This window comes from Lynx canadensis, chromosome B2 (genome assembly GCF_007474595.2).
Source record: "Lynx canadensis isolate LIC74 chromosome B2, mLynCan4.pri.v2, whole genome shotgun sequence".
NCBI lineage: Eukaryota > Metazoa > Chordata > Mammalia > Carnivora > Felidae > Lynx > Lynx canadensis.
The window spans coordinates 12,430,626-12,455,972 of NC_044307.1; the positions used below are offsets into that span (position 1 = coordinate 12,430,626).

At 46.2% G+C, this 25,347-nt stretch overlaps 1 protein-coding gene across 8 annotated transcripts in view; it reads left to right on the forward strand.

The window, feature by feature from the left end:
• Positions 1 to 25,347, forward strand: part of ATXN1 (ataxin 1) — a 396,156-nt gene that overhangs the window by 176,229 nt on the left and 194,580 nt on the right. The window lies entirely within an intron of this gene.

Here is a 25,347-nt window from a genome sequence, read left to right on the forward strand (position 1 = left end):
CACAGCGCCATATAATACAGGCCAGTCTGCACCAGCCCCTTCTCAGAGCGCCTGGTGCAATTGAGTAGAGTGCATTTCCTACGGTGGGGGTCCAGTTGTCCTTTGGTGGCAGAAGTGGGAGTCATATGCTGAGCTCAGGGAACCATTCCGGACTTATTCTCGAAAGTTGTGAGGCGAAGGCAGACAGAGCCTCAGCCCAGTGACCCCGCAGCAGAACCCCTTAGGCATTGAGAAACTTACCGGACTATCCTTTGTCACAGAGTTTTTAGGCGCGTGTTATGCAGATTAGTTCTTTTATTTTTTTTTTAATTTTTTTTTTAACGTTTATTTATTTTTGAGACAGAGAGAGACTCTTTTATTTTTTAGGACGCCCCACGGGAAGCACGGGAAGCACGTGGTCATGTAATCTAGTGGACCTTTTACAAATGCAACAGAGAGACGAGGGTGGAAAGTGCCAGATAATTGCTGTGGAAGAAACAAGCATAGAAAGCCAAGTTTTAGGAATGAACAAAATCTGTTTAAGGTTAGATCTGAATTTAGAGTTTGTGCCGTCCCCTGTGGCATTGAATAATGAAATAAGGGGGAGACCTAACAGAGCAAGAGGTGGGTGTGGTTACACATTCCTTCCTTTCTTCACTGTCTCCACTATTATCTCCCCTTTCGCATTAAAAGTAAGTTAAATGAATGAGAATGAAGCCAGCAAGCTGTTTTAACAACTTTCAAGTGCTGTCACTTGTGTGAATTTTGTCATGACAACAACATGATCCTGGTTTTCTTGCCCAGTACACATGCTTTTGCGACCCTAACCTACTCATGAAATCTGCAAATAATGGGAAAAAGACTTCCTAGGAAAGAGAAAAATGACTGATAAAAAAAAAAAAAATCCTGCTCTTGGCTCTGTGGGTGAGGCCCTGAGATGCCCAGAGTCTGGTTGGCTGAGCAGGGCACTTAAAGTAGGCTTAATGATGTAACTAGTTTACTTACCCAGTTCCCCAAGTAGATTCGATGGAAGGAGAGGGGTTTCTCATGTTTTAAATATATCAACCACAGTGAAGGAAGTAGAAAACTGGAAGCATTAAAACAGCTCAGCAGTGTGGGGCCATTCATTTTAGAGAGACACCATCTGCGTAGATTTTTCAGGGTAGGTCGACATAAAGGACCTTTTCCTGAGATGCAGCAAAGCAGAGAGGACACAGAGAGCAAGAATGTGGCATTCCAACACCCCAGCTTGTCAGAGTTCACTTCTGGTGTTCACAGGTGGGGGTGGAGACATCCACCTGGCGATGATCCCCAGACCCAGGGTCTTTCCATCTTATGGCTCAGCCGTTCCCTAAAGTCAGTGGGAGACCAGAAGGTTCCTCTGCAGCCAGTTTGACCAACAGTTGTGGGGGAAGTGAGGCAGTGAAAGATCTCGCTGGAGGCTTGTTATGCTCTCGTTCATGTTCCCTTGGCCAGATTTAGTCAGGTGGGCACACCTAACCGCGGGGAATGCCGGGAAATGCCAACCTAAATGCTTGGGAGGTCAGGGAAGTGTGTGGAACACTTACCAGCCTCTGCCACAGCTGGGTACCTTCTCGAGCCTGATGTCAACCTTTACATCCGGTCCAGCCGTGCCCTGGGGGCATACCTGCATTGAGTACCCGGTATTTCCAGGACACCCCACCCCTGTCCTGGGAAAATCGGGGGCCTGCTGAGTCGGTGTGTCAGGACCCTTTTTTTTTTTACATATGTTTTTAATGTTTACTTATTTTTGAGGAAGAGAGAGAGAGACAGAGTGTGAGGGGGGAGGGACAGAGAGAGAGGGAGACACAGAATCGGAAGCAGGCTCCAGGCAATGAGCTGTCAGCACAGAGCCCGATGCAGGGCTCGAACTCGTGAACCATGTGTGAGATCATGACCTGAGCCCAAGTTGGATGGACGCTTAACCCACTGAGCCACCCAGGTGCCCCAGGACCCTTTATCCTTCACACCATCTTCCTCTGAACACACATTCCCTGATGTCATCTTCAGCGGCGGGGGGGGCGGAAAGAGCAAGTAATCATGAGTGGCCCCACATGGAAAGACGATGAAGCTTCTAAACACGGCCACTAGAGGATGGCATCCTCACCACCATCCTGGGCTTTATCTGTGCCGATTGGTGAGGAAACCGCTTCTGCCAAAGTTCTTCGAACTGCACCATCTGGGAGCCGAGTCCTATTAACATAACTAAATTCCAAAGGAATTCCTGAAATCATCTCAGTCCTTCCAAATGTCCCAGTGTCTGTGTTCTGTCCTCAGGGCTGCGTTGTAGCCCCATTCTGCTCTCCGGAGCTTGTATCTCCCACCAAACTCTGAAACAGGTGTTTACTGAACTGAACTATTGGTAAGCTTTTGATGTCACATGAGAAAAAACAAGAAGGGGAGTTTGGGGAAGGGGGGTTGGGGTTAACTATATAAAATTATTTCGGTGCTCTATTACATAGGTTGGGATGAAGTATTTAGATGGGGGGTTGGGGCAAAGTTGGGGGGTGGGAGGAAGTCTATACAGAGAGGAAGGCAGGGGCACCTGGGTCACTCAGTCAGTTAAGCGTCCGACTTTGGCTCAGGTCATGATCTCACAGTTCATGGGTTCGAGCCCCACATCGGACTCTGTGCTGACAGCTCGGAGCCTGGATCCTGCTTTGGATTCTGTGTCTCCCTCTCTCTCTGCCCCTCCCCAGCTCACACTCTGTGTGTGTGTCTCTCTCTCTCTCTCTCAAAAATGAACATTAAAAGCATGCATGCATGCATGCATGCATGCATGCATGCATAAATAAATAAATAAATAAATAAATAAATAAATAAATAAGAGAGGCAGGCAGATGCCAGAAAAACTTAGGAAGTTCCAGGTCAAGAAGAAGAAATGTCCTTCTTCTCCCCGACCTGCTCTTGATTCCTGTACCTCCTGTTCCCTGCCCGCCACAGGAACAGCTTGCTTGAGAGCTGTCAGTACCGAAATTTGTCTGCATCACGGGCTTAATAGCTCTTGTTTGCCTTCCTACAAAACCGAGCACTATTTATAAACTTTGCGTCTCTGAGAAAACGAGTTTGGGGTTCCAACCAACTGACTTACAAATGAACTTTCTGTACACAGCTCATTCATAAATTGAGGACTGCTTGTACTGGGCTGGTAACCCAGAGATAACATTTATCTGTGCTTTATCAGTACGGGCTTGTCAAGCTAACTTATGTTTACTCTTCTCTGCATTCGTTTTCATGATAGCCTTGCTCTTAAAATTTAATACTGTATGTTTGGAGAAACATTTCCTTGGGAGGTGCCTCAACTATTCTTGTGAATTGGAATGGTGATTTCATTTTATCTACCAATTTATCTTTAGTAGGATTCATGGCTATGAAAATCTTTTGTGCAGGGAGTCTGTAAATTGTAGAAAAATTGAGAACGATTTAAAGGAAGTAGGGGAAAGAAAGAATTCTTTTCTTGTATTACCCCGGGTTGTCAGATATCTTGCAATGTAATTACTGTGTTGGTTTGTAAAGGTTAAAGAATGCTGAAGTTTATAATTCCCTTTTGCGTATGTGTTCCACGCATACAGGGGAAAAATCTGACACATCAAAACAACATGCCTTAACGTAAAAGTAAAAGTTCTGAGCATTTTATGGTTTGTCGACACATAGACATACATAATTTGTGGATTTTTATATTTGCTTTTACAAATACCCGATGAGTCAGTTATTTGTTCATGGAGCCAATTTGCAGATTACAAACTTTGTCTATTGCAAATCTGTTTGTAGGTGTAATGCATGCACAGAGCTGTTCTTAGTGGCATCATATTGTAACGCAAAAAGGTAAAAACCCTGGTCTTAGAGATGCTCCTTCTTAGGAAGCGTACAACCCATATCCAAGTAAAAAATTCTGCTCTTAGCAGAGCAGCTGACAGAATATGATCACAGATGTTACTGATGCTGTTCTGTTAGAAAGCAGAAATAGAATGCCTAGGACAGGGCAAGATTGTCATAGATTGTCAAGGTGATGTGCTGCTGTATTAAAAAGAATACTTTGTTCCCCCCTCACAATGCACCCCTGCAATGGTAGGAAACTGTTTCGGCTCTTAACTGCTTTGCACTTGAGGCTCAGATTCCGATACTGGTGTAGTTAAAATTTAGTGACTAGCAGTCATGTTTAATGGTCTTCCCCTTCTGTTTAAAACTGTACTGTGGCCCTGGCTAGAAACATTTCCTTTTAGTTTCAAGTTTATGTATTCTGTTGTATCTTTGGCTGATTTTTCTTTCCTGTCAAAACTGTGAGAATAATGTTGATGTCATGATCTTCCTGCCCTCTCCAGCCTGCAATCACTTTCCCCCAAATTGTCCTTGTAGATTTCAGGACACCTTTATATTAAATGATCAGTCATTGACTAATACCTCTGAAAGGATTTTACAGAAGCTGAACTGCCAAGCTGTAGTTTAACACAAAGAAGCCCCCGTGAGCGTGAAAGAAAGCCCTTTATGAGCTGTAGAGTAGTGCGGAAAAGTCAGGCATTATAATTAAATACTGTCAGGTTATTACTGAGCCTTGACTGTCAAAACATGTAAAAGACAACGTATATTTTCCCATAGGTACACTGCTTATAATGTTTTGAGAGTAGCTAGAAGTTACTCCAATACTATAAGGGAGTATCTGGCAGGGAAAGAAAGGTGAGGAATCCAGAGTTTTAAAAGGCCAACAAAAATCATTAATTAAGGGAGAACTCTTGAAGCTACCTCTTTAAGACCCCACCGGAAACCTGATATCATCTGAATTTCTCTCCTCCTTATCCAAACAAAGGCAGAATAGGAGCTTGTACTTCTTTCTGGATGCAAAAACATGAAATGCTGAATGTTAGAAGAGAAATAATTAAGTTTAATGGATTTCTGTTTTATGACCAGCTCAAGTTTACAGCTTTCTAGATATCTGGAGAGACGCAAAAGCTTTATTGTTGTTATTCACCTTAAATCTTATATAATCTGCTCTTAATTTCCAATGTCATGAAAAATACTTTTTCTCTCTTTCTGGACACTTCGCCCCCACCCTCCTACCCCCCACCAGCGCCCTGCCAGAGGAAAAGAGCCTGTAGTTTTCAGCACTGATACTGCTTGGATTCATTTGTAGATGAAACATACCAAGTGGGGTGGGAACTTCTTCATGAAAATTGGGCCCAATGGGCTACGTGACAGTCACTGAACATGCTTGTCTTAGTAGAAATTTATCTTTTACAGCTGACACGCCATTGAGCAGAGTAACCTGTTATAAAACGTGGCACTTAATCATTTGTGTTGTGTCTTCAGCCCTGAACATCAAAGCTGAAACATATGAAGAGACGTTCTTGACCTTTGAAGAGACTTCATTAACCCTGTGTATTAAAATGGTTTTCGATGAAAGTCTTTGAGAAATGCTTTCGTAGTTGATTTCTGGAATGCTCGGAGAGTAAAGGCAGTTTGTGGGGGCGGGGGGGAGGAGTTGGGGGGGGTCAAAAGCCAACATTACCCAGAGACCTTACAGAATCATGCCGAAATAATAATAATTGTTGTTGTTTGTTACTGTGATGATGATTATTACTGCAAATGAGTAAATTGGCATTCTGATTTCTTAGTTTGAGTATTCCCTGAAAATCACTGCTGCCTCGTGTGGAAAAGGTGGACTTCCTGGAACCAATAATATTATGGAGGTCGCGGTGCAGGCAGTTATTGGCGTGTTTATCAGATAAATCAGACATCAAATGGGCCATGGGCTGTGGTTCTTCAGTACATTATCCTGGCAATTTTTATTCCCTGAAGAAAATCATGGTGCCTGTTAACCAGAGTAGTTTGGAGAAGGCATGGCTTTTAGGTACCCCGTTCCCATGATTTGGAGAAGCCAGAAGGCAAGGCTCCAGAGCACCCCCTCAGTATTTTTTCATAAGCTTTAAACTGGGTATGAAAAGGCCTGTCCACTTCAAAGCTTTTGCCTGGGAAGATCAAGCAGAGATTGATTTTTAGCCACTGTGCTCATGGGGGAACAGAATGCGGTAGCCAGGATTGAAAGAAACAGATAGAAAGAAAAAGCGAAGTAAGCTCTCGGGCACCCACCTGACAGTGTCTCCAGAGGAAAGAGATCGATATCTTCTGATATTCATAGTGAAAGGAAGGGCTGGAATTCTACCTTGCGTATGCTCTACCCATCAGGACCTCCCCCCCCAGGGAAGACAAATATTCTTTATTCAGGAAATGGGAAGCAGGAAACGTTAAGGGCTGTCTGGCAGGTCGTTTTGCTACATTCACAGAGTTGTGCCTTTGTCACCTGCCCCCGAAGGAAACCTTCTAGACATTAGCAGTCACTTCCCATTTTCCCCCAAGCCTTCAGCCCCAGCTCCTGACAACCACCCATCTGTTTTCTCTCTTTGTAGCTTGGACTCTCCTAGACATTTCGTATAAATAGAATCACACGGGATGTGGGCTTCTGTGCCCAGCTTTTCATTTAGATAATGTCTCCAAGCTCCATCCTCACGGTGGCAGGTAGCAGGTCGGTGGCTGGTTTCTGCAGCCCTTCCTTGCTCCGACTGAATAATATTCCACAGTATGCATGTAGCACATTTTGCTTATCCACTCGTGAGTCGATAACCATTGGAAGTGCTTTTACTTTTGGCGTTACACGAATAATGCTGCTGTAAACGTTCCCAAACTAGCTTCTGTGTGGGCATGTTTTCATTTCTCTGTGCAGCTTACTTTTTTTCCAAGTTTATTTACGAAAGAAAGAGAGAGCGTGTGCATGGTGTGGGGGGGAAGGGGACAGGGAGAGAGGGAGAGAGAGAATCCCAAGCAGGCTTCCGACACGGGACTCGATCTCATGAACCGTGAGATCATGACCTGAGCCAAAATCAAGAGTCGAACGCTTAACTGACCGAGCCACCCAGGCGCCCCATCAGTGTTGCTTAGAAGACATTAAATGGGGGCGCCTGGGTGGCTCAGTCGGTTAAGCGTCCGACTTCGGCTCAGGTCACGATCTCACGGTCCGTGAGTTCGAGCCCCGAGTTGGGCTCTGTGCTGACCACTCAGAGCCTGGAGCCTGTTTCAGATTCTGTGTCTCCCTCTCTCTCTGACCCTCCCCCATTCATGCTCTGTCTCTCTCTGTCTCAAAAATAAATAAACATTAAAAAAATTAAAAAAAAAAAAAGAAGACATTAAATGATTTTTTTTTTCCTTTTCATACATCGGTTTGCTTCACTACGGTCTCTTCTTATCTATCTCACTCTCCTCAAAATAATTTTCCTGAAGAAGGTGGTTGTAGAACAGCAAGAACCTCAATTAATTTGTTTACTAATCACCAACCACCAGACTCTCTCCTAAGCACCCCACATGTGTTCCGGCATTTCTCAGATGGCCTTACTTTCCAGACACCATGGAGGGGGTTTCGACGGGCTCCCCTAAAGCCTGAAGCTATGCAGCCGGGATGTGGGAGGAGCTGGGATTTGGACCCGTATCCATTGCTCTCTTAATCGCAGAACTCTCTGCTGCCTTCCTCATCATAAGATTAACCCACCTGTTCAGGCACCTGTTCACCTCTCAGAGCATTCTTCTTTTCATGAGCCTCCCTCTGACTTGGCCGTGGAAAGTAAGAAATGTGGTTCAAGACTCTTTATCGGGTGCCCCCCCCTTCCTTGACAGAATGACCATTTCCCTCTCTGTTTGAGTGAGGTGCTCAGTTCCAGCCTGGCTCTTTTTTTTATTATTACATTTTTTAATGTTTATTTATTTTTGAGAGAGAGAGAGAGAGAGAGAGAGAGAGAGAGAGACAGGATCCAAACTGGGTTCTGGTGATAACAGCACAGAGTCGACTCGAACTCACAAACCATGATGAGATCATGGCCTGAGCCGAAGTCGGATGCTCAACCGACTGAGCCACCCAGGGGCCCCCACTCTCTGTCTCCTCACCTTAACCTCACCTCCTTCGTGCCAGACCCGCACATACTGCCACACCCATGACCTGTTTATCAATTCGATCCAACCTGCTATGCACCTGTCGAAATCTCAGAATCTCAAACAAGGCCACTCCCTTCTCTGGGCACAGCCTGGGGCCGCCTGCTTTTTCTCCCCTCCCCCGTCCTCCCCTTCCCAGTCTCTTCAAAACCTAGCATCACTCCTGCCTTCTGCCCAAGAATATTTATTCCTCTTGTTTTTTGGAAATCTCGAGATGTAAATCCTTCACCTGTCTCTTCTCTTCAGTTCTGTGCCAGTCCCACGGCTCGAGCGTTCCAGTGGGTCTGACCTCCAGTATCAGATACGCCACACCAGATACCCAAGGTATCAGGAACTCAGAGGAGTCTTTTTGGAGGCTACCCAAGAGTTTATAGAATTCTTCCGATTTTATGCTTTCAGCAGTTTCTCTAAGTCATATACAAGCTACACTAATTCTCACTCCCGTTCCCTCCTTCATGAATGTGGAAGAGAACATAAAAACGTCATTTGTCTCATCTGTAGGAGAGGATAGATTTTGGACTAAAATAAAGTTGGGGGTTACCTGTGAATTTCAGCAACCCCTGCGCTCATGGCTGTCATGGCTAAGGAGGCATACAGGGGAAGCCTTGCCCGCTCTTTTGCGATGATAGATGTGCGTTGAAGGGAATCCGAACGTTCCACTTGACAGAAGAGGTTACAAACAAATGGATTTGCTACAGGCTCCGCGAGAGAGGTAAAATGAGGAGTTTTGGTGGAGTCTGAAACCCTTCACTTTGGCTGGCCCGTCACTGCTCACCAGGCTGTTCTGCCTGAGTGCACAGGGCTCCTTCGGAGGGGAGTCGGAGAGGGGACGGGTGGGTACAGATGGGTGTCCATCCTTCTATCTTTACCCTCCTCTCCCCACCCCCTTAGAACGAGCACATTAAGGGAATGTCTGGTGAATTCACTACAGTGTTTATCAGGACATTTTTACAGCTGTTTTGTTCTGAATTTAACCGATGGCCAATGAGAGACAATAATTCAAGTGAGTAGAAATAGGCAAAATTGGCCTGTTTTGTATCCTGAGGATAAATCTAAACAAACCTACCTAGTTGGGACGCGTCCAGCTGTCGCAGCAGCCCCATTTGAATGAATTATGAATGAATGGTGAAAATCCATCTGGTCTTGGAGGGTAGTCCTGCCCACTCTGGAGGTACGGGGACGCCGGGGTGGGGGAGGGTGGCCTTACAAAAGCCCCACATGTAAGAAGCTTCACGGAATGCATCTGTTTTGCAGAAGTTGAATTGGTCTCCTGGATGGTCACTTGGGAGGACTTTTGTATAACTATGTTTTTCTTAAATATGCCTATATTAAAAATAACCCCCAGATCTCTTGAAAATTAGATCCCATATTTTGTTCATTTCGTATCCATGTCCTTGCCATACTTGTTTTCTTTCTTTTAACCACAAATTTGTCTTAAATCACTAAATGTATAGAAGGGGCACAGTAGATGTCCCCAGAAAACTAAGTCTCTTGTTTCTGTCTCCGAGGCATCCAAATTCGCTCCTGGAAAAAAGCTCCATTAACATTTTCTTTCTTACCATTACCGTTATTTTGAAATACCGTTCGGATTATTTTATAACTATATAAGCAAAACTGGGTTCTTGTTTTTTTAAACAATGTTTACTCCATACAAACTATTCTGCTCTTTGCCTTTTTTTTTTTTAACCTAACTGTGTATCCTGGAGTATCTTTTTGTTAGAACATAGAGAGTAGCCTTATTCTTTATAATATCTAAATTGTATTCCATTGTATGGTCCTGCCACACTTTATTGAGTCCCACATTGACGGACTTCTGCGTGTTTCCAATTATCTGCTACTATGAACAAAGCTTCGGTGAATTACTTTCTATAAATAGCATTTGATATGTCAGCAAGGATCTCTGGAGGAGAAATTACTCAAGTGGAATCAAAAGGAATGTGCAGCTTTAATTTTGGTAAACCTTGCCAAATTGCCCTCCAATTTGGCGCTCTGTACCAATGCGTGCTCCCACTAGAGCTGCGTGAGTGTGCCTTTTCTCCACAGACAGTGTGATTAAACTTTGTGGTCTTTGCCAACCTAAGAGGAGAAATAATACTATCTTTTAGTAGCTTTTAATGTGACTTTGCTCATTATAGCGATGATTGAATATGTTTTCACATGTTTAAGTGCCATTCTCATTTGCTTTTCTAAAAAATGTACGTTCACATTCATTGCGCGTGTTTTACTGGGTTTTTGGTCTTTCCATCGAATTGATTTTTAGGGGCACTTAGGAGCTCAAGAAAACTAGTTCTTTTGTCTTGTACTGTTTTTATTTATCTGTTTCTTTTTTTGATCTATTTTTTTTCATGCGGGATTTGTTTTTAAAATTATGTTGCCTTATCAGATTTTTTTTTTTTTTTTTTGGCTTTTAACTTTTTGATATACTTAGGCCTTCTCTAGTCGAACATTATATTTAAAAAAATGGTCTCCTGGGTTTTTGCTGAGTATTTTTTAAGTCATACCTTTTATTGAGGTATAATACATGTACCATACAATGTACTCTTTTAATGTGCACTATTTAGTGGTTTTAGTGCATTTACAGAGTTATGTAACCATCACCACAATCTAATTTCAAAACGTTTTCATCATCCCTCAAAGAAACCCCGTCCCCATCAGCATACCCCATACCCTCCCTCCCCAGCCCTCAGTAACCACTAATCTGCTTTCTTCATTGGTTGTGCCTATTTGGAAGCCTTCATATAAGGAGAATCGTATCACATTTAGTCCTCTATGACTGGCTTCTTCTACTTAGCATCATATTTTCACGGTGCTTTCTAGGATTTTTGTGTTCCTCAGTAGTATTTAATTGTTTTTTCATAGATCTTGCCTATTTCTCATCCAGTTTATCGTCTAGGTACTTTATATTTTCGCTGCCATGAAAAGTGGGGACATCTTTTTACTGGCTGTCATTGAGGAAGGCTACTGACTTTTGCATATGACTTTTGTTAATTACCTTACGGGATTCTCTAATTGTCTACCATTGCTGTTCAACTGGCTCGCTCAGATTTGCAGCCACAGCATATGCAAATAATGATTTTACTGCCTCTTTTTCCGATTTTATACCCCTTTTTTTCTTTCTCCTTGGTAATTAAATTGGCTAATTCCACCAGAACAGTGTTAAATCACAGCGATGATGGTGGACAGCCTGGTGGTGTTTCTAACGTTAATGGAATGCTTCTGATGTTTCCCCATTAACAGCGAGGCTGCCTTTGGGGTTGGGCATGTTTAATGCCCATTTGGTGTTTGCAGGGCTTTCCAATGAGCAGAAAGCAATTTGGAAGCGCTGGGTCTGACTGAATTGTTTGCAGGGGTGAAGGTTGCTCTCCTAACTCTCCCGCAGGGATGGAGTGGTAGGCTGATTTTCCTCACCAGCACTGAGGAGTTTGAGTGGGAAGTCCGTGCTGTAAAGGAGGAAGGTAGCAATTACACTCCAACCTCGTGCTATTTTTCTTTTGCCAATCAAGCGAAAAGACTAAGAAGCTATACGAACATGTAACACCATATTTACCAATCCGTGAGGATTAAATGAGGGCTTTTGCTAAAGGAGATATGGGGGAGAGGAGGGAGAAAGAGACAGAAAGGAAGAAGAGGTAAAAATGTCATTTTCTTTACTGTCCCAACCCCCTCCCCCCCGATTAAGCCATGTGATACACCAAAGTATTTTTGAGGTCAAAACACTAATTGTCAGCACATACGATAAAGGGTTTCAGAAAAGGCTAAGCAGAAATAGTGAGATCTTTTGCCATTTGTAAGCAGAACTGACGAGTAAGGAGTTCCAAATATTGAGAAATCCTTGAAGGGAAAAGGAATTCCTGTTCAAACATGTTTACATGTTGATTCTTTTTGATGTTGCCATTAAGAAAGTGTTTGGATCTCTCGCAAAGAAACCGGAGAGGTATTTTATGTGCTAACCCTGAACCTGACATTAGTAATAAGTACTAGGACGGCCTGTCCCTTGCATTAGCACAGCTCGAAAACAAACAGAAGACAGTGACAGTTGAGGCTTTGATGCTGGTTGGAAACATTTAATATACAGAGTTGGTGAGTTGTGGTTAAAAACCAAAGGAGTTTAGACTGGCTCTACAAATTACAGAAACTGACGGGTGATTCTGGGGACTCACTGTGCCATCGTCTGTACGATATGCAGGAAAGAGAAAGTCGCGGGGAGTGAACAGACCGCGTGGGTATGCCCACCCCTGACCGGCACCTGCTGGCCTCACGCCAGAGCCCCGGATGTGACTTTCGCATCGCAGGAAATCCCCGCTCTGGGCACATGTCTCGAGCGTGTTTCTCACCTTCTTATTGGGTGCTGAGGAGGAAAGAGCTTGGAGCAGAAGCATCTGCCGTTTGCTGACTGTGTGAACTCGACCAAGCTACTGGAGCTTTCCGAGTGAGTTTAGCTGCTCGTCTGAAGTCACGCCTCCGATTCAGGATTTGTGCAGATTTCTTAGCGATGCACACGTCTAGTATAGCCTGGGGCCTTGTGGAGAGCAGTTGCTCCATAAGTGTTTATAGACAGGCCAGAGGAAGCAAGGGCAGAGGGAAAGAAGGAAGAATTCCATGTGTCAAGTGCCATGACCCTGATACGCAGAGAGTACTGGGGAAGCTCATAAAGGGAATCACATCCAGGACTGGAATGGAGAAGTGTTTATAGGAAAGATGTCTCAGAGAGATGAGTTATGAGGAAAAAGCAGGCAATGTGGTCTAGGGAATGCAGAGAAGGCCAGCATTTTCAAGGGCGTAGGCTTCAGGGAGTCAAGGAGTCTGAAACCCAGGGAAGCGTTAGTAAGAGACTATGGCCGAGGCGGTGAGAAGAGGTGGGCAGCGGGACGGAGCAGTGGCAGCCCTCGGGCTGTGTAGGGTCTTCCTTGTCACGCTCGGAGTGTGGCTACGATGGTGGTGGCTGGAAACATGAGGGCACGGCTGCATTCGCATTTTCGAGACCTAGCCTTGGTGTCTGTGGGGCGGGTTTAGGAACTGGCGGGAGGGAAGGGGCTCTGAACCGTGGCAATGATTTCTTCCATATTCCCCACAAGTCGTGGCTCTGTGCTGAGCACATAGTAGGCTTTTCAAGAAAGACTTCTGGATGGACTTGAACAAAAGCTGTCATTTTGCCCGGATCGCCTTTTTCCGTGATTCACTTGCTTTACAATTTATAGCGTATTCTCATGTGGATTTGATCATCCCCCCCAAGTTATTTTTCACCCTCGGTTAAATTATCTTAAACCGTGCGTGTCGTGGCATAAACATACCCTAATCTACTTACAGTGCATCGTGCAAGCGTCAGTGTTCTAGAAGAGATCTTACGTAAAGGGCACTCGCCTAGAACTGCATGAAAATTACTACTCACTGGGTTGCCCTCTCCCACCAAAAAACGGTGTATGTTCAGAGGGATGATTGTTCCCAGCCCTAAATGCTATAGGCTTTGCTCACACTTTCTTTCAAAGCTTTCCCTTTTTAAAGATTCTTTCAAGCCTCCTCGGTCTCTCAAAGGAGAAAGCTATTAAAGCTGTTAGCTCCTGATTGACTTTGAGCAGAGCAAAGTCTCATCACTGCAGAGACAGTCTCATCACTGTCTCATTCAGGGGAGATGATGCTTTCCTAGTTAGGATGGCCACAGGCAGTAACTGTGGCCATGGGCCATGGAGGACCACGGTCAGTGCCAAGTGGAGTAGGAAATGGTGGTATTGACCATGGACTGGAGGAATAAATAAAACACTGGGTTTTATATTCATCCCGTCAACTAATATTTTTTGAGATGCCACTGTGTGCCAAATAGGGTGCCCAGGACTAAAGATGCTAAAGCAGGACAAGAGGAAACTGGTCCCTACCCTGTGATGCTACATTATGGTTATTGTAGCAGAGGAACAAGTGACTAGTCAATTACAATACCTTGTGATCGATAGCATGAGAGAATATAGTGGAAGCATCTGGGAGGGACACCTGATTCTCACTTGGAAGGCTGTGGGAGACCATGATGAAAATTCAGACAGTTTCCTAAATAGGAAGAGGAATAAGATATACCTTAGAGAGTTTGGGGGTGATGGTTTTTACCTCAAAAAACGGGCGTAGTATGGATTTTGCTCTGGATTTATTATGGACTTTTAATAAGTCCATCAAAATGGCCTTTGGGTCATGCAGTATGTGGAACGTATGCTTGGCGGCCATGATGTGAGTCGACAGGGCTGGTGTTCTCCTCAGACCCAAACTGTGGTGTTTTGTTTTGTCTTGTTTTGTTTTGTTTTGTTTTGTTTTGTTTTGTTTTTACTGTGTGTCTTGATATTGTCAATTGACCAAGAAGCCCAAATCCCAGAGGCCCATGGCCCGAAGGAGTGGAATCTGAATAATATCTCTGAAGAGATCTACGGGTATTGGTATATGTGCAGTTGCCACAGGGAACGTTCCTGAAATCGAAGCCGTTTTGCTCTGTGTGGTTTTTAACAACTTAGTATTCTGTCATCTGGAACACACGGGGCGGCCTCACCCTTGGACAGAGGAGCCCAGGTCAGGTTGCCCCCAGTGAGAATTCAGCATCTGATGGAGGTGCTGTCCTGAGCATGAGGGATGGCGGACAGTTGTGGAAACCCCCCCATGAGACGACATTCTGATCGGGTCCTGGATAGTGGACCGCAATGGCTTCTGCCACAGCCGAGATGAACGTTGAACGTGGGCCGATGGAGGTGGGCTTGTGGAGAGTATGAGTGTCTTTCTAAATTCGGCGTGTGGAGAGGCAGGCCACCTACACTCTAGATTTTTGTGTTTGGAAGCTGTGTCCGGAAAAGAGCAGCAGAATTCTTCTACCTTATAAATGATGCTTTATTCAAAACCCACTGTATGAATTAATGTGCGTCCTCTCTGGGAAAGCAAAGATTTTCACACTGTTGTTTCTTTTGAAGTAGCAGAACGGCAGTGTAACGGGAAAACACATTTATTCCTCCTAAATGGTATCTTGGAGATTCTTCGTCTGTCTTTGGGAGGAAACGCCCTACCACATAGTCTCTTGGGAATTCAGGGGCTACTTGCTGTTTAGAAATGGAGTGAGTTGCTTAGAGCGAGGAGTGCGAGTTGTTTTGGGTTCAGGGGCGTGGGATGCTTAAAACATGTAGCAGTTCAAGAATCTTATTGTGTTTCTAGAGCCAGCCTCTGCAGGTGCAAGGTGGCAGCTTTGATTGGCAAGAAAGCCATTGCGTCTTGTCATGGAGCGCGTGTGTCCTTGGATGGTGCCTAGCGACACCGCCCCAGCCCTCCCACCACCTATGCACACGCGTGCCTTCTTGAACATGCTTAGATGCATCCTGTAGTTAAGAGCCCAGGCACAAGTTAGAGAGGAATGACTAACACAGAGTTTTTTCTTTTTTTTTTCCAATTAAAGACACTGCTCTTTTTGCTCTGCCTCTTGAACATGACTTCTCTGTTACTCGTTTATTTTCAGTCTCCTCAAGGGAAATGTCGATTTTTCAGACCCGCCACGTTTGGTAGAGTCACAGAACGTTAGACCTGGAAAAGCCCATAGAGCTCTAACACGCCCAGTAGGAAGTGCGAGCAGGATCGCCGTGTCGAGATGCCCAGCGGGCGTTCTGAAAAACGTCTCTGGATCTTGGAAGAGCGGTCAGGGCCGGACTTGTGGGTTTGCGAGTCCCTCCCTCAGAGGCAACAGCAGCAGATGCATCTGATGGGGTCATTCCCCTGCTCAAACCCTTTGGAAGCACCTTCACGTTTGACAGAGTCCTTGCAATTACTCAGAAAGGCCTTTGAGACCCTCCCAAGGTGGCCTCCCCGTTCGCTTTCCATCTCATCTCCTGCCACCGCCTCCCCCCACACGCACTTCCAGCCACAGTGGTCTGGTGACCACATGGGGGGTGACACGTTTGTCACCTCTCTCTTCTAAAGCCGTTAGTTACCTCACCTTCCACTTCCTTCTGGAAGCCTTGTCTCGTGAATTGGGGTGAAGTTACCTCACCTTCCACTTCCTTCTGGAAGCCTTGTCTCGTGAATTGGGGTGAAGTTACCTCACCTTCCACTTCCTTCTGGAAGCCTTGTCTCACGAATTTGGGTGAAAGACCAAAGGGAATCTGTGGTCTGCCATGATCTGGAGAGTATATTTTCCATCACCAGTCACAGATCTTGTGTGATTTGCTTGGAATAGCCTTTTACCAACTTAAGGGACGTCTGAGGTGATCTACACTGGCCCCTGTCACAGTGCAGGTGGGACGTCCATCCTGACACACACATGTGCTGCTTCTTCCTGTAGTCAAACATATGGAAATGTATCCAAAGTTTTTCTTCTTATCCTTCAGGTTACATTATTTTCTTTGCAGTTTCACGTGTCTCCGAGGATGTTGATACTGAATTATCCTTTTTGTAAAGTCATACGTACCCATTTTTGAATTAGTATGTGGAAAATCTTTTTTTCCTTAATTTTTTAAGTGTTTGTTTATTTTTTAGACCGAGACAGGGCGTGAGCAGGGGAGGGGCAGAGAGGGAGGGAGACACAGAATCCGAAGCAGACTCCAGATTCCGAGTGGTCAGCATAGAGCCCAACACGGGGCTCGAACTCACGAATGGTGAGGCCGTGACCTGAGCCGAAGTCGGATGCATAATCGACTGAACCACCCAGGCACCCCTGTGTACAGAAATTCTTATTCTGGCTCCACTGTCACCTCATTGGTTTGTTTGGGCAAATTACATAACCTCTGCCTTCATTGATCATCTGTAAAATGGGCCTAAGAGTAACTCGACCTGGTTTTTACAAGGATAAATAAAACCTAAAATTAAAAAAACATTTTGAAAAATGCCTTAAAATGTGGAATGTAAACATATAAACGCACTGCTTGTAGTCAACAAGCAACTTTCAATCCTTCTTGATGATTTCATGCAGATTATGTCATATTATGTGTTGTATAGAAATACAGAACCTGCTGTCAGAAGACAGGAGTCCGTATTTTGGCTCTGTGATTTACTAGCTGGGTGCCCATGACTGAATTACCTAACCCTTTTAAGGTTCCATTTCCTCCTTTATAAACTGGGAATCATTGGCATGGCTGCTGTCTATTAGAGTTGTTGAATAACTGTCTTCTGCAACGATCATACTTGCAAGATGCTTTGTAAACCGCAAAAGAGCATACTTAACAATGACCATGATGGGCTCTCCCGTGCCCCCGTCATTATGCTGGCTATAGAAATAGGTCAAAAATATATTTTGACTCCCTTTTCTGAGATACGTCTCGGCTTGCCCCAAACGTAAAAGGGGTGAAATGAAAGCAGGAGCGGGAGAGCCGAACATGTAGAAGAGGATGCAAAATTGTCAGAGGCCGCAGATGACTTCTGTCCAGTCCCGAGGTGGAAAGGGACCAGGTTGACAGGCAGATAGCACGGCAGCCATGTGGCCAAAGCTGAGAACAGGTGCAGGTGGGAAGGTAGTGGAAACGGCCTGGATAACACGGTAAAGCCAAGTGACAGTTTGCTAGGGTGTGTGTGTCCACAGGCTTGGAGTGTCTATTCCTGAGTGTTCCCTGCGAGCAGTGGTGGATAGCCTAAAACACTGGTGGCATGCATTGTGGGACAAGAGGGACCTCACGGGAGCCGGTTCGGCTTCCCCCCCTTTACCTCTCTTAAGTTGGGTGGGGATAAGGTGGTGTTACCTGTTGAACTGCATCCCTCCAAAAGACGTTGGGAGTCCTAACCCCGGTGACTGTGCAGGTGGCCTTATTTGGAAATAGGGTCTTTGCAGATGATCCAGTAAAGATCAGCTCATTAGGATGGACCCTCGTCCAACACGACTGCTGTCCTTGTAAAAAGAGGAAATTTGATGGGGCGCCTGGGTGGCTCAGTCGGTTAAGCGTCCGACTTCGGCTCAGGTCATGATCTCACCGTTTGTGAGTTCGAGCCCCGTGTCGGGCTGTCAGCACAGATTCTGTGTCTGTCAGCACAGATTCGGATTCTGTGTCTCCCTCCCTCTCTGCTCCTCCCCCGCTCATTCTCTGTCTCTCTCTCTCTCAAAAATAAATAAACATTTAAAAAAATTTGAAGGAAAAGAGGAAGTGTGGGCATCAAGATAGAGGTGCTGGGAGAATGCCACGTTGAGGCTGGAGTTATGCTGTGACAAGCCAAGGAATGCCAAAGATGGCCTGCCAACCACCAGAAGCTAGGGGAGAGAGGCCTGGAACAGGTCCTTCTGTCTTGGCCTCAGAAGGAACCCACCATGCCGCCATCTTGATGGACTCCCAGCCTCCAGAACTGTGAGAAATAAATGTGTGCTGTTTCAGCCCCCCCAGCGTGTGGTGCTTTCTTAAGGCAGCTCCAGGAAACCAAGGTGGGGGGCCATTTCCCCAGACCCGGCTGCTTTTCCATGACACTGGGCCCATCGTTTGGGTTTTAGGGTGAGGTTATACATGGAGTGAATTTGTTGCCAGCATCTAGTAAAAATGAGAAGAGTTTCTGGGGTTTGGCTTTTGAAAGCAAGTGCAGTTAAAAATTTTTTGTTCTTTAACATTTATTTATTATTGAGAGACAGAGAGACACAGAGCGTGAGCAGGGGAGGGGTAGAGAGAGAGGGAGACACAGAATCCGAAGCAGGCTCCAGGCTCCGAGCTGTCAGCACAGAGCCCGAGGCGTGGCTCGAACCCACAAACGGTGAGATCGTGACCTGAGCCGAAGTCGGACGCTCAACCGACTGAGCCACCCAGGCGCCCCCAAAAGCGAGTGCATTTAAGGCCTCATCTCAAGGTCTGGGGCTGACTTCGAATGGGGTTTCTTAAACGTGATAATCCCCTCCCCCCATAACCAGTTGCCACGTATTCTTGTCATTTACATAAAGCCCTGCATTCGCTTATTATTTTTCCAGTCTTAGACACTTCCTTGAGAACATTTGCTGTTCTCTTGTAAGTCCCCTTCCGTTAGGGGTTTGGCAAGCCCGGGACAAAGAGAGGGAATGTTTCTTTTTTTCTTTTCACTTTCCTCAGACTTGCCTGTTCTTTCTCTGAAAGATGCTAGAATTCCCTCCAGGGAGAGGGCCTGTGCCGCTTTCCTCTTTGGGAAATGTTGATTTATATTCTACGAAACATTTGTTTTTCATAGAAACTCTCATTTCAACATGTTGAAATAGTTGGTTCTAATTTATATGTGAAAAATAAATAAACTTGTCATGGAAATGCTCTCAGGGTACAGTTACATAATAATTATGTGTGCCCTCCCCCAGCATCTTAACATAGGGGACTTCACCTCGCAGAGGAGTTTCCTGGCTTCTAACAGCTCATCCCAAAAGCTACGAAAACACATTAACAATAACTGTGACAAGTTGCAAGTAACTGTTATGAATATGTCAGAAGTAATTGTATCTCTTAGTGGCGGTTCCATATCTCCGCTTAATCGCTGGGACAATTAAGGCTCAGAAAAGTGGCAAATTAAAACGAAAATTAGATTAAAGTGTAGGATTTTTGTGACTTCTAACCAGCGCGATGCTTGCTTTCTGTACTCGTGTTATTACCGCCCAGGGGGTTGCGAGGGCAAGAGAGACAGGGGTGCTTGGATGACATTTGACCCCAGGCAAGAGGACCACTTCCCAGCCCGGGGTGGGAAAGTCTGGTGGTCTGTCGTTCTTTGGGACTCGTTTGAAATTTTCCACGAACCCGTCGAGAGGCAATGTTAGGCTTCCAGAATGGATACCTTTCATTCTTCCCCTCCGCCCTTCTCCTGGATGCTATTGTGGAGCTCACTTATCTCTCCCGAACAACAGACTCATTCCTCTGGAAGAAAGCGTGCCCTTCCCGCCGGTGTGATCCTGACATATGTGCTATTAGAGACTTTCGGACGCCTTCCCCATTTTTTGTTTTGTTTTTTAAAACATGTACAGATAATACAGTGGCTGTGTGCTTTCATAATACGTTCAGAAGCTGCTCTCTGTTCCTCACCAGTTTGGATTGTAAAAAAAAAAAAAAAAAAAAAAAAAAAAAAAAAAAAAACAGTACAAAAGATTAGAGTACTTTAAAATAAAATTTCAGCTAATTATACATACGAGTGCATTCACTGAATGTGAATATTTTCAGGGCTTCCTTGGCTACTGAGTGCCACCTGCTCGTGATTTAAATGGGCACAAATTTAGTTCCATTAAACAAAATACAGCCACTCTTCTCCTAGAGCACAAACGCCCCGTTCGGTCCTATTTTGGACGTGGGACACCCAATCTCGTGTTCCTTTGTCAGCTCCGGGCCCGGGTCGGCCACGCCGCAGGGTTGAGGACTTGACTGTGTTGCGATCTTGCTTCAAAAATTGTAGCAGGCAAACAGGTCGTGGTGAAGCGGTCTGTGTTTTAGAAGGATCCTTAGGAACCAGGTGGCATTTGCGCTGTGGTTTCAGCAATTACCAGGCCTCTGAATTGAGGAATTCATGCCTTAGCTTTTGCAGCTCATTAAGGAGACTTTGTACTACCTATTGCCAAAAAAAAAAAAAAAAAAAAAAAAAAAGAAAAGAGAAAAAAAGAAAAAGAAAAAAGGAAGAAGGAAAAGAAAAGAAATCCTCCCTTGAAATGTTATGTTCTTGGCCCATATTTTGGTCACCCCAGAAGCTGCTGGACTCCACCTTGTTATTTAAAAAATATTTTTTAATGTTTATTTATTTTTGAAAGAAAGACACAGGGCGTGAGCAGTGGAAGGGGGAGAGAGAGAGAGAGAGAGAGAGAGACAGAGGACACAGAATCCGAAGCAGGCTCCAGGCTCCGAGCTGTCAGCACAGAGTCCGACGCGGGGCTCGAACCCGCAAACCGTGAGATGACCTGAGCTGAAGCCGGACGCTTAACCGACTGAGCTGCCCAGGCGCCCCTCCACCTTGCTATTTTAAAGTTGTAAGGTCATTTAGGAAGAATTTCTCCATCTCCTATGAATCTGGAACATTCATGATCTCCGTACATCCAGACGGTATTTCTTTGGGGTTTGTGCTGGAGCCACATTCAAATCCAGCATGAATTTTAAAGCCCTTTTCCAAGAAGGCTTCTGTGACTGGCCTCATCTGCTACATTTAAAAGATAAGAAAAAAAAAAAATCCCACAGGATGAAGTACACGTTTGCCATGCGTAGAGAAAAGTGGTTTCCTTCCGGGCACGTCTTTGCCTCCAGATATGTGGACCTAACGTCCTCGATGTGGTCTTGGCCGCAGCCATGGGTCAAGGAAGGAGGAAGGAGCTGTGTGTGTCTCCTGCAAGTCCTTCTTTTTCCTAATCTTTTCTCCTCTCTCCCCACACACACCCTTGCCCTAAATTCCTTTCCATTTTGCCCTTTCAAAAAACTCCTCCCTCCCTTAGAAAAGCTAAAAATAATGGTAATGCTTTCCAGTGATCTTCCCTTATTAGTATCTCAGACACAAGGCTGCAGGCAAAAAGGAAACTCTTCATCGCCGCACCTGCTCAGAACTGCCTGTTTGCAAATCGGGGCTCACCCCAAGAGTCTCTGGTGGAGATCTCTCACCGGAGTCCCTTCTTTTAGCAGGACTTCCCTTCACATCATTGCATGCCAGCATGCTTGGAAAACTGCCTGTCGTCTCTAGGTGCACTGACCCCGTTGCCCCCTCCAGAGGTAGGTTCGGAGATGTGGAGAAGCAAAGACTTACCTGCACCCCTCCCGCTGAGATCAGGGGGAGCCTCAGGCCATTATGGCTGCACTCCAGATTTTAAACCCTCAACTGTTGTTTATTAAAGATCACAGACCCGTTGTTGTGTTGCGGGGAGGGTGCCCACCTGCAGACAAGGGCCCCGAGGAAGTGGGGAGGCCTGGAGGGGGGGGGGAGTCCACACATCGGCCCCAGTCGTGCGCCATAACTTGGCCGGCCTGCCTGGACAGCTGGCGCTGGTCACTGTGGGAACAATGCAAGGAAGGCCCTTGTCACATTCCTCTGGGGTCAGAGGCACAACCTTTCTAACACTCTCGGTCCCTGCTGGCAAAGGGAAAGACAAGAATCTTGGAAGCAGAGGCTCAGAGAATGCGGGTGACTTTGGAAATCCGTGAACTCCCTGGCTTTGCTGACTTCCACGCGGAGGCCCGGAGAAGTTCTGGGACTTGCTCAGGCCCAGCCGCGAGCTAGTGGCAGACCCGGGACTGGAATTTCCTAACTCGCGGTCCAATTCCCTAATGTTTCTCTGAACGTCTTGAATATTTCAGGCCCGTCATGAAGAGGAATTCTTGGTCAGGACGTTGTATTTCGTTAGGTTTTTCACATGCTGTAGTGGAGTTAGGGTTCAGGGGTGACAACCTCTGTTGCTTTTGGCTCCAGTCCTGTAAGCTAGGGAAGCCAGCTCCCAGCATGTTCAGTAACCCTGTGGGAAGTCATTGGTATCTAGCCCCAGACCCAGAAGTTAGGGTTAATTTTTAAGGGTCCATTTTCAGCTTGAACGTGAACTTCTGAAGACACTCGAAACCGTCTAAATTCCTCTGAAGTCTGACCATCCTTGGACTCTTTCTTGAGAAAGAAATCATAGTGAAATCATAGTGGTTAGGACCCATGAAAACACAATTACTGGATAAAATTTGTCACATATGCCCTGGTTCAAGGCACAGTTAGGAGTTCAGTTTACAGGTAATTGGCCAGTCTTTTTCCTGGAGTGTGCTTTCCCGTAAGGAGTCTTACGCAAACCTTCCCTTAGCGTACACGCAGGCTGATAAGAGGGATTTCTTTTAAGATTTTTACTGTTTTAAAAATACACGCTGGCACATGGGGGAAGTGCATGTCCGGTCCCCACCTAAAAAGAATCAGAAACAACACTCGGGAATGTACCCTTCTAATGTTTTTTTTTTTTTTCTTAATGTTTATTTATTTTTGAGAGACAGAGAGAGACAGAGCGCAAGTGAGGAAGGGGCAGAGAGAGAGAGGGAGACACAGAATCCGAAGCAGGCTCCAGGCTCCGAGCCGTCAGCACAGAGCCCGACGCAGGGCTCGAACTCACGAACTGTGAGATCATGACCTGAGCCGAAGTCGGACGCTCAACCGACTGAGCCACCCAGGTGCCCCTAGAATGTACCCTTCTAGATAATGCTACTAATTGTCCCTTCACAAGACAAGGCACCATAAATTTCTTCTCAGGCAAAGCAGTGTTCCTGTGATATGCCACTTCCCCGGCAGAAGGAGGTGGTGGCCACGGTCGAAAGGGACAAGCAGAAAGCAATGTGGCCCTGTGTGCTTTGTGTCTCCTTCATTTCCTGAACTCTGTGCTGGCATTCCCAAAGGCCATTTGTGGACATCCTATGTTAATGCCTCACTTCTGTTAAAAAAAAAACAAAAAACAGTTCTTTATTTCCACGCAGACTTTTCCAGGTTCAGACACATGATTGTCTTCTTTGTTTATTTTTTTAAGTTTATGTACTTATTTTGAGAGAGAGAGCAGGTAAGGGCAGAGAGGGAGAGGGAGAGAGAGAATCCCAAGCAGGCTCCCTACTGTCAGTGCAGAGCCCGAGGCAGGGCTTGATCCCACGAACTGTGAGATCATGGCCTGAGTTGAAATCAAGAGTCGGACGCTTAACCGACTGAGCCCCCCAAGCGCCCCAAGATTGTCTTCTTTAAGAGGTTGTAGCCTTTGGTCTGCTAGGGAGTTACATTTGGCTGCTGGGAGGGCACCGGGGCTCACCTCCAGTGGGACTGACAAGGGGCTCCCACAGTATTTGGGAGGGTTGAGGGCTACCGTATTTTCCCTTCACCGAGAGCCCCTCTACCATGAGACAACCAAAGACTGATGCGTGTCTTCTGAGCCCTGGGATGAGGCAGGGAAGGGCACAGCACGGGGGAGGGAGAGGAGGAGAAAACGCTGTGTATCTCTTACCGCGATCATTTTTCTCTTTCCCCTTACCGAAGCACAGTGCTCTCTGCTATTTGGAGAGAGCAATTTGGATTTATATTAAGGGATGAATAAATATGATGCGGTGATGAAATCTCATCTGGAGTGAATGCAAATCTGGTATGCTAATGATCGGTCGGCTGTGTCTCACATTCAGGCAGAAGCAGGGGGCCCCTGGGAGGCCTGGGTGCCTCTCGGGTCTCTTCCCCATTCACCTATCACATGTTCCAGAGAGACGTGGGCAGCCGGGAAAGGGTTATCTTTTTTTTTAATCTCTCGGTGTTGCACTTTGCATCAGAGGGCCTTAAAACACTTGGTAAGCCTTCGGGTGATTCTGGGCAGTAGGATTTATTTTATTTTCCATAAAGGGCCTTGAGAGAGAAGTTTACACAGATGCGTATATGAATCCAGAACCTGAGCATCTTACCATCTTGCATCATTTGGCATCTCACAAAGGTCCTTCTGTTCACGCCCTACTTTTGCCCTTTATGGTTTCGGGTGCTCAGGGGCAGGAGGTCAGAAATCCCTCGTTGAACCCGTGCCGATTGCAGACCCTGAGCTAAGTCGCCCAGTGTGGGTGGGACACAGCTTCCCTGTTTGTCAACTGTGGAGGCTGGACTGAAGGCACAGAGGTGCCCCCGGGCTCTGATGATCCGTGATGCCCAGCGCCTTCTGCCTACTGAGATGCAGGGCGACAGGACACAGATTTGCCTGCAGTCCCGTCCTTGTGAAACTGCGCCCTCCCCCCGACCGGCTTGGCCACCACTGTTGGGGTCAAGTCTCCCACTTCGAAGAATCCCAGACTTCATCCACGGTGCTCAGGCCTAGAGAGACCCAGAAAGGTCCCCGAGCACAGTCGGCCCTCCTCTGCTCCGGTTGGTGATGAAAAAGTAGGTCACAAGAGGTTGCCCCGTTTCCAGTGATCAGCCGGGGAAACCCCCAGGGCCGAAAAGGGAACAGATACAGAACAGCCCCAAAGAAGGAAACGCAAAGAGGTGCACGAGAAAGGAGGCCAGGAAAGGGTGTCTCTGAGCCCCATGTCTATTGAGAGGGAGGAGAGCCGGGTAGGAGGGAGAGAGAATGCCGTCCTCTACCCATGGGACTTGGAATGGTTGGTCGTCCTCTGCCCAAGATCCAGGGGGCTTTGGGCAGAGTCCCGTCTGCCCCTGTGCTTTGCTGGGGCCGGGGTGCTGGCAGTGGTGCGGGCCACGCTGCTTCTCCGGCTACACTCCGCGGAGCCCCGTGGGCTGGGGGGCCGGCCCCAGCCTCCGTCCACCAGGCTAGCGCCTCCTTCACCTCCGTTCTGTTCTGAGTGTAGGCAAAAAGATTTTGCGTTCTTCAAAACCTTTCGCAGCTTTGGAAGATCCAAGAACCGCCGGTAAGTCGCGCAAGAGCTCGTATTTAAAGCGGTATGAAAAAAAGTCAGAAATAAAGCCATGTGGCCCAAGACAAGTCCTTTGGATTCCCTGCACTTCCTTTTTCTTACCTGAGGCCGAGGTTACTTGTATGCCCTCGGTCTGCCT